The 14,382-nt window shown below is 37.2% G+C and overlaps 1 pseudogene; it reads right to left on the bottom strand.

Moving 5' to 3' along the window:
* The window catches only part of LOC137094749 (targeting protein for Xklp2-like), a 153,726-nt pseudogene extending 143,103 nt beyond the window's left edge, over window positions 1–10,623 (bottom strand).
* Between the last annotated feature and the right edge of the window lie 3,759 nt (window positions 10,624–14,382).

Raw genomic sequence — 14,382 nt, 5'->3', positions numbered from 1 at the left:
AATAAAATCTGTTCTCTTTATGTCTCAAAGGGAAAACGGGAACTCATCCCCTCCATCACCAACTCATGTCTTAACTTATTGTGAAGACTCCAGCTATCTTCTTGCAGCCACCACTCTATCCATCAATAGACAAACTACTACCACTACCAGTCCATGCCAATGTATTTAAGGAATGTCCTTCCTTGCTTGTGTTTGGGGATGACTACACTTTGTATAATATTTTCTTGTTTGTGTCATTCAACTAGATACAATTTAAAACACCAGGAGGATTGGGAATAAATAGAAATGAAGGTATAACTTTGCTTCTTCCACCTGCTGTTGAGAAGTTGAACATTTATAGTTTTCTGATTACTAGGTATGGAAGGAATACGATATATGAAAATATGGGGGTAAATGGTCCCCAACACAGGTTTTTCAAATGCTGAGAGAAACCTTGCTGAGAAAAATTATGGAGTGATAAAAGGTTTTGCAGTTCAAGATTGGCATGTGATTGTTTTGTGCAGAAAATGTTAGTACTTCTACACTGAAATATTTCCACACAGAACATTCTGTTTCTTGCACAAAAAATAGAAAATGCTTGGTATTCATTAGCAGTCTCCCATTCAAGTGCTAACTAGGTCTGACATTGCTTAGCTTCCAAGATTAAATGAGATTTGGTACCTTTAGGTATTTAGTATTTGATTCTACTTCCATAATACATTGTTATTCTGTGATATAGGTTAAGCTCAGGTGCTTTGATTGTCTTAGGATAACTGCATGAGTTTAATGTGGAATTTGGCATTTGAACGGGATAACATGTGTACATTTCATAGTCAGCATTGGCATAGGAGTGCAATGTTCTTGCAATGATTCATCCCTTAATCAGAGAAGAGATGCTAAAATATATTAAATTTTGTCTGCCAAAATGCATATCAGTATAATGCTGTGATGAGGCCAACAAAAGTGAAAAAAGTGAACTAGCTTTGAGGAGTTCTATATCACTTTGAAGAGAAAATGCAGTGATGTTATCCGCCGTAGCAGCATGAATACTATTTCTCAAGTGTGAAGAAACTAGGGCTGGGCGGTTTCGTTTATTAATTTTGTAATTCGTTAATTATTCGTTATTTTTTTCATTTACAAAATGATATTGAAATATATTTTCAAACCCGGAAGTGTTTTTCAATACCAAAACGGCATCCTCCATCTTTTTTACGAGCTTCCGCCCGTTTCGGAAATGACGTTTAAGGATGGAGGATGCTGGGTGCGCTGGGAGCCAATCCGGCGCTCCCAAGCACCGTGTCTCATTCTGATTGGGCGGGCTGCCCTTTAAAAGCGGCTCCGCGTGGCCGCATTGCTCAGTTTGGGCTGGGAAGGCGAGGAGACGGGAGGTGCGGGAGGCTTGCTTGCTTGCTTGCTTGCATTCATTCATTGCTGTGTGTTGGGACTCGGGAGAGCGAGGGCGGTTTAAGGAGCTGGGAGCAGCGGGGAGGCATTGCTTGCTGCTCTGCCTGTGTGTGTGTTTGTCCCTGTTTCACCCAGTTGTTGTGGCTGTTTTCGCCCCACTACAGGGCGAGCACTTTATTTCTGTAGTTCCAACCAGTGCGGCCCTTTTGCCAACACAAAGTGCTTACAGTGCTCCTTATTTAATTTTATATATTATTTTTATTATTATTATTTTATTATTATTATTAAATATTTATATTATTATTTATTTCATTTATATAATAATATATATAATAATATATTATTATATTATATAATTTTATATTATATATATTATATAATTTTATATTATTTATTATTTATTATTAATATTTATTATTATTATTTATACATTATTATTATTTATTATTATTTATATTTATTTAAATTTTATTATTATATTATTGTTTATTTCATTATATTATTTGACTCAGTTTTGGCTACTTTATCTTATTACTTTTTTATTTAATATCTTAATATCTTATTCTATTTGATTATTTTATTTGATTTATTTTATGAAATGATTTTGTTTGTAGAGCATTTAGCATCGCGTCCGCCATTTTAACGAATCGATTCGTTAATAATAACGAAATTTCGTAAATATCGAACTTTTTAAAAGGAAAATTTCGGAATTCTTTTAAATAACGAAATGCAAAAAACCCCAAAAAACGAATCGATTTTAGAAACAAATTTTTCCGTTGTTACCCAGGCCTAGAAGAAACATAATGGACTCATAATGGATTCACTGAGTTGTTGTGCAAAGGAGATACGCTCTCATGTTTATATACAGGTATCCCATGAACTTCTTTGCACTGGCACAGATTGCTCATGATGTTTCAAAGGGATGGAATTTTCATTTATTTAGAGAGTTATATTCTTTTAAAATATAAATGCTATATTTCCAAACAACAACAACTACAACTACAACTACAACAATAAATGTATTTCTCATCCACCCTCTCACCTCAGAGGGACTCAGGGTGGCTTACAAAAACAAAAACAACAGCCACAAACATTATATGCTATAAAAATTAAAAAATAAAATATTACACATACTATTAAAAACACAACTGGACCGCACGACCGCTGAGGATCCCTGCCATAGATGCAGGTGAAACATCAGGAGATAATGCTTCTAGAACATGGCCACACAGCCCAAAAAACCTACAATAACCCAGTGATTCCAGCCATGAACGCCTTTGAAAATACAACTGGACAACTTGGCTAAAAGTGTAAATCTGTCAAGCAGGCATCTAAGATGGTACAATTAATCAGTTAAATTCATATAAAGTATAAAATATAAAAATATAGCTCTTCAATAAGTTACATAATCATTGTCAGCTGGGTCCACCAGAGTTGAATGAATATTAAATATTTATGAATATTTACATCCATTTTACTTGCCCTACATCCATAATGAAGGTTGCTACTCCTGATCTGTAGACAAAATTTTCCTACACTCTGCTCATTTATTTTTGCATACACTTTAGGTAAGTGATGAGAAAGGGATCAAATGTCAAATGAAAAATACCAAGAAGCTTTCAAGATCCTATATTTTATTTGTCCAATATTGTGGGCTAGGTTTCAAAAACAATGGAAATGTTATGACTTTAATTGATGAGACAGGCTTTTGCCAGTTCAAGAATTTCTCCATTTTGAAGACTGGATGCTGTTTGGAAGGCAAGGTGCCTTACAAATGTCATTTTCTCCCTTTCTATTGTAAAGCAAACCCATATTGTCATATACAGACATCTAAAGATCTGCAAAGAATATGGTTATGCTTAATAAAGTCATCTTCTTTTCAAAATTCTTTTTCAAACCAGCCTCTTAAATACAAAAAAGAATAAGCAATTTGAAAAGTAATATCCCTTTTCTCAGCAGATGGTTATTTATTCAGCCACCTGTCAGGAAACAATATTAACCAGCACAGTAATGTGCAAGGTTATAGGCAGTACTGCTATTTTCCTGAGTCACTGGCAGAATTTAAGAATTCTATTGATGGATTTACATTATTGGTTTTCTGTACTTGGGTAACAGAAATACCGTAATCTAACACTGCAGAGGTTTGCGTGTGTCAGTAGATTGGTACAGTTGCACATAAGGGTTGTAATCGTCACACTACTAGACAATCGCCATGAAAGTTTTTGGAGAACAATTCCTTTGAAGCCTTCATAATTTACAATCTGACTCCAGGGGAAGAAATCCTTTTAAAATATAATTCCATAGAAAGGAACAGGGTTGAACTTGAAAGGATATTGTCCCAAGATACTAAATTAGTGTAACCTTCCCTGCTCTTTCAGTAAATTATGCCCTTCATTTAGTCAAAAGCTGAAGACAGCTGAATTTCTGTGATGCTTGGATTTAATAATCTCTTGACATTTCTTTGTTACTTTTTGAATTGTGTCAAGGACACTTTGGTAACATAGGGTTTAAATTTACAATATCACTTTTGATTTATGTGTAAACTAGAAAAAGGATTGGATTTTGGCATGAGAGAAGGGAGATTGGTAAAGAACTCCTTCAAAATGGGAAAACTGGCAATTCTTAGATGAGTGAAACTCTTTCACTTCTTTACTGATAATTCCTAGTATATCTTGCTTCTTTTATTGCAGCAAACACTTTCTCAAATTCACCTTTAGAGATAAAATAAGATAAAATTAAGACAGGGAGGTTTGGGGGTAAAACTCTGTGTGACACAATAAATATGTTACTTGTAAGGATGGGAAAATATTTGAAAAATTCTCTAAAAAATAAGTTTCTTAAGTTTCAGGATGCCCGACCGCAGGCCTGTAGCCAGGATTTTGATTCGGGGGGGGGGGGGGGGGGAGGCGCTGAGTTTGATTCGGGGGGGGGGCTGAGTCTGAGTGAAAGAGGGTCTACCCTAGCAAACCTTTTGTATCGTTACCCCAATACCCCCATGCATATGAGATATATTGAGCATGGTGACAGATCATGATATGAATAAACATAACAGTCTAAATGTACCAGTAAGGCCTTTTCACAGACCACCATGAGAATTGGGGGGGGGGGGGGCTGAAGCTCCCCAAGCCCCTCCCCCCCCCCCAGCTACATGCCTGCCCGACCGAAGAGAATGCAACATAGAAAAGCATCTTCACAGTATTCTGTTTCAATGTATTTGTATTGTTAGATGGGGATCCCGAAAATTGCATTTTCTTAATGAAAAACAATATGTCAGCACATTTCTATTTTTTTGCAGGAAACATGTTTCCTTTTATTTTATAAAGGAACCAATTATTACATTGTAAGGCACAACATCAAACTAATATAACAATACTATTCTCCCTCCCCAAAAATTAAAGATTTTTTCTGTGCAGAAGATGCTCTTTTCTATACAAGAAATGCTATTTTCTTCACATAAATCGCTGAGTCTGTTGATGTAAAAACGCATTTTCTTTTGATAGAATTATTCTCAGATTGAAAATATTCTTTGCAAAAGGTGCTATTTTCAGTATCTTTTTTATAAAAGAAGAAAAAAAAGTAGTATTTGTTCTTGCCTGCCAAAACAAACACTCCTGTCTTGTTGAAAGGACTGAGGCAACAGAAATTAAAACATCAGATCTCACCATTCCTACTAGACGAAGGATTCCAAACATATTCAGAAATATCCACTGTATACATATATTAGGGCTGTGCAAAATTTCAATTGTCTATCATAAGTTGGATCTAATTTGTTAGATTTTTACATGCAATGTGATGAGAATTATTCATGCTAATAATTTAAGAATTGAAACTTTTACATGGTATTTTTTGCTATGTAAACATTGTCACTCTCTGTGATGTAGGTTTAATTCACAGAGCAACCAAACACTACCAGGAGGCAAAGCCAAATATTTTGCCATGCTTCTCAGCCAATCATGCCCAAAATACTCCACTTTGGCAGGAAAAACAAAATGCAAAGATATAGAATGGGGGATGCTTGGCTCGAGACCAGTACGTGTGAAAAAGATCTTGCAGTCCTCATGGACAACAAGTTAAACATGAGCCAACAATGTGATGTGGCGGCAAAAAAAGCCAATGCGATTTTGGCCTGCATTAATAGGAGCATAGTGTCTAGTAGGGCTGGGCGGTTTCGTTTCATTAATTCGTAATTCGTTAATAATTCGTTAATTTTTTAAATTACAAAACGATAACAAACCATTCTGGAGCAATTTTTTTAAAAACCGAATTTTTAAATACGTTTTGTAAATGCTTCGTATTTCGTTATTGTATTCGTTTTGTTATTGTTTTGAGGTCGTTTCGTTATTATTTCCGCATGTCTGGGGCAAGTTTTATGGTTGTTTTTTGTTTAATTAGTGAAAAAAAATTATAATATCATACCAACAGTCAACAACAGAGGGAGAGGGAAGCTTCAGAAGTTTTTAGAGGTTTTTTAGCGTATTTCGCGGTCGCGTCCGCCATTAACGAATCGATTCGTTATTGTTTCGGAAATCGATTCGTTAATGTTTTGTATTTTTTTCACATTTACAAAATTTCGTAAATATCGAACTTTTTAAAAGGAAAATTTTGTAATTATTTTAAATAACGAAACGCAAAACCCCCCAAAAAACGAATCGATTTTAGAAACAAATTTTTCCGTTGTTACCCAGGCCTAGTGTCTAGATCTAGGGAAGTAATGATACCCCTCTATTCTGCTCTGGTTAGACCACACCTGGAATATTGTGTCCAATTCTGGGCACCACAATTCAAGAGAGATATTGACAAGCTGGAATGTGTCCAGAGGAGGGTGACTAAAATGATCAAGGGTCTGGAGAACAAGCGCTATGAGGAGCAGCTTAAGGAGCTGGGCATGTTTAGCCTGAAGAAGAGAAGGCTGAGAGGAGATATGATAGCCATGTATAAATATGTGAGAGGAAGTCACAGGGAGGAGGGAGCAAGCTTGTTTTCTGCTTCCTTGCAGACTAGGACGCGGAACAATGGCTTCAAACTACAAGAAAGGGGATTCCATCTGAACATGAGGAAGAACTTCCTGACTGTGAGAGCCGTTCAGCAGTGGAACTCTCTGCCCCGGAGTGTGGTGGAGGCTCCTTCTTTGGAAGTTTTTAAACAGGGGCTAGATAGCCATCTGTCAGGGATGATTTGAATGCAATATTCCTGCTTCTTGGCAGGGGGTTGGACTGGATGACCCATGAGGTCTCTTCCAACTCTTTGATTCTATGATTCTATGATTCTAAGGGATGGGGGAGAGGAGGTGGAGCCACAGCCATTGCTCTTTAAATTCCTGAGTGCCATGCTGTAGCCTCCATTTGCAATCAGACAGGGAAATTGAAAGAGCTCCAGGCTGGGTTCATTTTAGCTTTGCAGGCAGGCAGGGTAGTATTATAGGCAGGCAGGCATTGCTCTGGTGAGAGAGAGAAGGAAGGAGACTAGCTTCCTAAGTTTTAGCTTTCTAGCTGAGACACTAGCAGGCACTGCTTGCTTGCTTTGTTTATTCTTTTTTGGGATGGGTGGGCACCTTTTGCCTTACAACTGTTGTATGTTTTTGCTACATTTTAGAAAATTTTTGAGGGCTCCTGGGCTCCTGAGTGCACTGCTGATCTATTTGTATGCATTGGCAGCCAACAACCACCAAGACTTTTTTGCCACATTTTCTAGTGCTACTGCTGTACTATCTGTGGGCATTGAGCCAAAAAGCACACAGCAAGTTGTTTCAGTGTGGAACAAGCCTTTCTTGCCATATTTTCAAGGGCTACTGCCATGCTAAATGTGTGCATTGAGCCAAAAACCACACAACAAGTTGTTTCAGTCAGGAAACACTTGTCCTTCAAGTGTGGCCTCCACCCCACCAAACCCCACCCACCCCTCTCCACTCCAGCCAGTCATGACAGCTAAAAAATATTTATTGTTTTGACCAAAAAAAAACACAATAGGTGAGTGAAACTTTCTAAAACTTGGGGGAGGGGGTAACAGTAGTAATTTTTTTTAACCATTGTAGCAAGTTTCACCCCAAGAGCTCTAAAAATTGTTACTTTCATTATAGTAATGAAACAGACACTTACAATATTTTAGATGCACTTTAGAAATGACTCGCTGGCACCCCCTAATTGTATAATGGGTATTGAAACAATTTTTCATTGATTGCACAGGCCTAGTATATATATATGTTCTATGTAAATATTGTGGTGAGGGGGAAGGAACCTTTGTTATGCCCAAACTACTTTCCTGTTGATTTCTTGAACCATGTCTTAAGCCCTATATTTGGAATCAACATATCATGTTGTTAGAGCACCTTTGTTTTCATAGATCTCCTGAGTAATGAAACAACTTCTATTTTTCATGATTGATATGGGGGGGGGGTCACACATTTTTAATTGAAAAGAGACTGATCTCTCTGCTCCCTTAATGGGTTTGGTTAAACATGTCCAGTTTCTTAGTTATTAATTTTGTTAAATAACATTAATCAGGGTCATTTATACAACCAGGGTCATTTATAATACTTATTCATTCTTTGTACATACTGGAAAGTAAGTCCAAATCATTCCCATTTTGTAGATAGGGAATTTAAGTTAGGTGGCAGTGGGTCCCTGAGAATCTAAGGATATCATGTGATTTTAATTCAGGGTTACCTTCATTCAGTTTCTGGTCCAGAACATATACAACACAAAAGACTTCTGAAATTATTTCACCCTCCCCCCTGCTGTTTTGCCAACAAACATGGGGAAATGGCAGGCGTGATGACACTTTCCCCATCACATGAGGGAAGTGTTACCCAACCAGAGCAGAAGTATGCTGGAGCCAGCAGAACACGGGAGCCTTCCTGTGTTGATGAGGAAGCATCCTAGCAGGCTTCCATACTGATTGGGGGGACGGGCCTCTGCCAGAAGTTGAGGGACATCATGTGATGGGCTGCATGCCCATCAATTCCTCAACTGGCTGGCAAGCTTCCTAGGACTCTTAAATTGATAAGTGTGATGAAGTCCTTCAGGAGGAGTGGATGTGGATGCTTTGTCTCTAACCAGCCACCTTACAACACCTTAAAAAAAAGATGATTTTGGACTTTGCCCACTGATAGATGATGCATGATCTATAAAATATATTTTATGAGATCAATGTTCTTCATAGTCATAATGATAACCAGAACCTTAACTTTGGTCATTCATTTTCTGCTGCAACTTCTCAGACATCTTTATCATATCAGATTGATGAGATATAGCTGGGTGGAAAATGTTACATCCTTATTTGAAAATGCCTGCAGGCAGAGTCAGAATAGGTATAGTTTTGCTCCAGAACCAAATACTTGTGCACTTTTTTTATAATACACAGCACACAATAATCTTTTCAAATTTTAAAGACATATTTTGGAGATTTTTTTTAACTTTGCCAAATTTTCAAAAGAGGCAATAATTTACTTAATGTTGAAAAGGAGTTTTTCCACAATTAATAGTTGGCTTCTGATCCAGGTCATTACCAAATGTCTTTGTGTGTGTGTGTGTGTGTGTGTGTGTGTGCTACCACATGTCCTACCACACTGGAAAAGTTGTGACGTTGGGCTTTGCCCACTGATAGATGATGGGTGATCATACACACATATACAAAAATAATTCAGCAATGAATAGTTAAGAATGCTGGACTGGGATTTGCATACTCTTGGTTCTAGTCCCGACTAAAATTTACAGGATAAACTCAGGCTAACTCATGTTCTTCTGTCTAGACCTTACAGGATTATTGTGAGAATGAAATGGGGAGGAATAAAGAAACATTTTGGATTCAGGATTTTTTCAAATTTTGGAATGTTTTCATTTGCATATCCATGCATAATGAGATTTCCTGGAGATGGAACCCAAGTCTAAACATGAAATTAATTTATGTTTCATGTATCAATTTATACAGTACTAGCTTTACCCGCCACGCGTTGCTGTGGCCAGCCTTCTCTCCCTCTTTCTCTGCTTCTTTCACTCCTTCCTTCATTCCGTTTTCTTCTTTCCTTTCTTCCTTCTCTACCTGTTTACTTCCTTCCTTAGCTGTTTGCTTTCATCCTTCCTTCTCCTTATTTCTTTCCTTCCCTGTGTCTTTCTCTCCTTCTTTCTCTTTTTCCTTTGCTGCGTCTTTCCTCCCTTCCCTTTTTCTTTCCTTCTCTCCTCCTTCCTTCTGTACCTCTTTCCTTCCTCCTCCCTTTTTCTTTTCCTTCCTCTTTGTCTCCTTTCTTCCCTCTCTTTCTCTTTCCTTCCTTCCTTCGCTCTGTAGTTCCATACTTCCTTTTCTTTCTTTCTTTCTTTCTTTCTTTCTTTCTTTCTTTCCTTCCTTCCTTCCTTCCTTCCCTCCCTTTCTCTTCTTCATTTGCTTTCTTTCCTCCCTTCCCTTTTCTTCTGTCCTTTCTTCCTTCCTTTCCTTTGTTCCTACACCTTCCATTCCGCTCCTTTCTTCTTCCTTCCTTCCTTTCTCCCTTCTTTTCCATGCTCCTACTCTCTCTTTCTTCTTTCTTTTCTACCTTTCTTCCCTCATATACTTTCACAACTTCTCCTTCCTTCCTTTTTTCATACACCCTCCCTTCCCCTTCCCTCCTTTTGTTTATTTTCTACCTTTCTTCTCTGATATACCAGCCTTCCTTCCTTCCTTCCTTCCTTCCTTCCTTCCTTCCTTCCTACACTTTCCATTCCCCTTCCCACTTTTCTTCTTTGTTTCCTTCTTTCCTTCCTTCCTTCCAATTTACACCCCTTCCCCTCATTTGTCCTTCCTTTCCTTACCCGCTTCCTTCCCTCCTTCCTGTTCCTCATCGTCCCCGATGGCGGCATCCTTCCTTCCCTGGAGCCAGATGTCGGTGTGTGGGGGCGGCCTGGGCTGGGCATGGTGGAGGCCGAAGGGCTGTCCTCGGGGGAGGCGGGTCACAGCCTCTCCTGGGCAGGCCACAAAGGGGCCTCCCGGGCAGCCTCCACTGGTCCAGCCCCGGGAAGGCCACCAGCTGTCCAGGCCCATGGAAGGTGGACAGACCCCACGCCACACGTGCATCAGGCTGGCCCCCAACGCACACAGGCGAGCGAGCTCCCACTCCCAGGCCAGGGCTTCAGCGTCAGCGCCTAGGCCATGCTCGGTTTGGCATGGGGCAGGGGCGGGGCAGCGATGGGAGGGGGCGTGGCTTGTGCGGAGGGGGCGTGGTGCGGCCAAGTTCGCGCGCTGGGCGACTTGTGCTGGGACGCCTCTGCGCATGCTCCGTTTGGTTGTGTAATTGTGAGTTTGTTGTTATGTTTTTTAGAGTTGTGATGAGTGTTCTGCATACCTTGTGGTTTGAGGTATGCGTACGCCAAGTTTGGTGATTTTTCGTCCAGGGTTTTTCACATTTTGTGGCCCCTAACGACGCCCTTTTGGATTTTTTATATATAGATTTAAAAAACTAATTCTGTACTTGAAACAATTCTTTTTTTTTTAATTAGAATTTTATTAATTTTTATATAGATTACAACGAAAGAGTGAGAACAATAAAGTATAGGAAAGTGAGGAAATAAAGAAAAAAGGAGAAAAAAGAAGAAACAAAAAATATATACTAAAATCCCAAACAACCCCTAAAAAAAATAAAAAAAATAAAAAAAATAAAAAGGGAAAAAAATAGAAAAATCTACAATATTACACCAAAAACACACAAAAAAAGAAGAAGAAAAAACTGACTTCCATTCCATCTTCTTGGATCATATCTTCTTATTATTCAAAAATATAAAATAAGTTCAAAAAGAAATTGTCTCTCTTGTTTCTTATTTTCCCAAATTGTCCAGATATTCATGGAGATTATCCCAATTCGTTCTTCTTGGTATCATACCTGTATTTTTCTTCAACAAAAAAGTCAATTCATCCATGTCCTTTATTTCTCTGATTTTTTCCACCCATTCCTGTACGGGTGGTGCTGAGTCTTTCTTCCATTCTCTAGCAAAAACAATTCTAGCGGCAGTCGTCATATATGTAAAAAGTTTATCCTCTTGTTCCGTCAGTTGTAGATTTAAATCTGTAAAACCTAACAAATAATACTCCGGTTTTCTTATAAATGTTCTTTTTAAAATCTTTTGTGTCTCTTCATGAATTACCCTCCAAAACTTTACTGCTTCTTTGCAAGTCCACCACATATGGTAGAAGGAGCCAACCTGTTCCAGGCATTTCCAACACTTATCAGAAACTGTTTTGTACATTTTAGCCAATTGTTTCGGTGTGGTGTACCATCTGTGGAACATTTTTATCCAATTTTCTTTTAAATCCATTGCGTATGTATATTTTAATTTTTTGTTCCACATCTGTTCCCACTCCCTCATTTGAATTGGTCTTCTTAAATTTTGAGCCCACTTTATCATACAGTTTTTAACCTGTTCTTTTTCAGTCAGCCAGGTAAGTAATATGTTATAAATATTCGATATCACTTTCTTTTCTAATTTTAAAATTTTATCCCATGCTGTTTCCTCCCAAGAAAAGCCAATTTTTGTATCTTGATTGTAATATTCTTTAATTTGCATATAATGTAACCAAGTAATATTAGAAAATTTTTGTTTTAATTCCTCATAAGTCTTAACATTGTTTGTATCTTTATTTAACAAATCTTTGTAGGTTGGCCATTTTCTCCATCCTAAAAGTCTTCGCTGATTTGCCTCCATAGGAGAGACCCATAAAGGTGTTTTAGAATAAAGATGTCTTTTATATTTTTGCCATACTCTTAATAGGGATGCTCTCACAAAGTGGTTACCAAAACTCTTTTCTTTCTTTTCCCTTTCGTACCATAAATAAGCATGCCATCCTACTCTTAAGTCATTTCCTTCTATATTTAAGAAGTCTTCTTTGTTCAACAATATCCAATCCTTTATCCATATCAACGCACATGCGTCATGGTATGCTTTAAAATCTGGGAGGCCCAGACCCCCTCTATTCTTCTTATCAATCAAATTATCATACTTTATTCTTGGTCTTCCTCCGGCCCATATAAATTTCAATATTTCTTTTTTCCATTTTATAAAAAGTGTTTGGCTTCTAATTATCGGGAGGTTTTGAAAAAGGAACATCAATTTCGGTAATACATTCATCTTAATCAAAGATATACGGCCTAAAAGTGACAACTTCAGATGTATCCACTTTTGTAAGTCCTTTTGTATTTTTTTCCAGACTTCTTCATAGTTATTCTTTAGTAATTGTCCATTTTTTGTCGTGATCCATACTCCTAAATATTTAAATTTCTTGACTATTTCCAGACCTGTTTGCTCTTTAATCATATCTTGTTTTCTCTTTTCTACATTTTTCGTTAATAACTTTGTTTTTGACATATTGATTTTAAATCCTGCAACTGACCCAAACTCTTTTATCTTCTGCATCCATCTTAATATATTTTTACTTGGTTCTTCCATTATCCCAAGTACATCGTCCGCAAAGGCTCTTATCTTGAATTCATATTTACCAACTTTGGATCCCTGTATCATTTGGTCTTCTCTTATTGCCTTCATTAATGGTTCTAATGCCATTATAAATATAAGTGGGGACAGGGGACATCCCTGTCTAGTTCCCTTCAGAATATCAAACTCTTCTGTCGTTTGACCATTTATTCTTAGTTTAGCCTTTTGTAAATCATATATCGCTTTTATTGCGTTAGTAAATTTATCTCCCATGTCCAGTTCTTGTATTAATATCTTAAAGAAATCCCAATTTAGGTTATCAAAAGCCTTCTCTGCGTCCAAGGCTAGTATGGCAAATTCTTTTTGATGATTCTGTTCATAATATTCTATTAGATCCAATACTAGCCTTATGTTATCCTTCATAAATCTATTTGGTAGAAATCCTGTTTGGTCTTCTTCAATCCAGTTTCTTAAGAAATTTTTTACTCTCTCTGCCAATATGTTCGCCAAAATCTTATAATCCGTATTTAATAAAGAAATTGGTCTGTAATTTTTAATCTCCGTCTCACAGGTTCCTTCTTTATGAATCAGTACTATTTCTGCCTTCGTCCAAGTTTCTGGAATTTTCTGTTCAGTCATCACTTCATTTAATACCTTTTTTAATAAAGGTATCAATTCTTGTTTAAATGTTCTATAAAATCCAGCTGTATATCCATCTGGACCCGGAGCTTTGTCTGGGTCCATCTTTTGAATTGCCTTCTCAATTTCCTCCTCTGATATCTCTTTATTCAATTGATCCCTTGTTTCCTCATCCACTTTCTGAAACTTAAATTTATTTATATAGGCCATTATTTCTTCTTTATCTATACAATCTTTTGAGTATAATTGTTTGTAATATTTCCCGAACTCCTCCATTATTTCTTTATCTGTTGAGATGATTTTATTTTCCACTTTAATCTTCATGATTTGTCTAGATTGTTGTTTTTTTCGCACTTGTCTGGCTAGCCATTTTCCAGGTTTATTTGCATTTTCAAACGTTTGTTGTTTCAAAAATTTAATTTGATTAGCTTGAGATTCCAATTCCAAATGATTCTTCTTTTGTTTTAATATCTTCAGTTTCTTTTCCAATTGTGCCTTCTCAGGCTTCTTTTTTAATTCCTTCTCCATATTCATTATATCATTTGTTAAGTCTTTAATTTCTTTATTCCTTTCCCTATTCTTTTTGGAGTTATGTTGAATAAAATGTCCTCTCAGGACTGCTTTCATTGCATCCCATGTTATTTGTGCATTTGTCAGCTTCGTATCATTAATTTCCAAGTAATTTTGAATTATTCTTCTGTAATTAGATCTATCCACTTCTGTTTTTATCAAGTTTTCATTCAGTCTCCATCTTCTAACTCCCTCTCTTTGAAATATAATTAACTCCATTGGGCAATGGTCCGATAGATCTCTAGGGAGGATGAGAGCATCCTGCACTTTTGTCATTAATTTTTTTGTAATCCATATCATGTCGATTCTCGACCAAGACTGATGCCTGTGAGAATAAAATGTATAATCCTTCTTTTCCTCATTTCTTATCCTCCAAATATCTTCCAAGTCCAGCTCTTTT

The sequence above is a fragment of the Anolis sagrei genome, chromosome 3, assembly GCF_037176765.1.
Source record: "Anolis sagrei isolate rAnoSag1 chromosome 3, rAnoSag1.mat, whole genome shotgun sequence".
Classification (NCBI taxonomy): domain Eukaryota; kingdom Metazoa; phylum Chordata; class Lepidosauria; order Squamata; family Dactyloidae; genus Anolis; species Anolis sagrei.
Note: the sequence above shows the minus strand (reverse complement) of the source record. Positions and strands in the feature narration are given on the sequence as shown.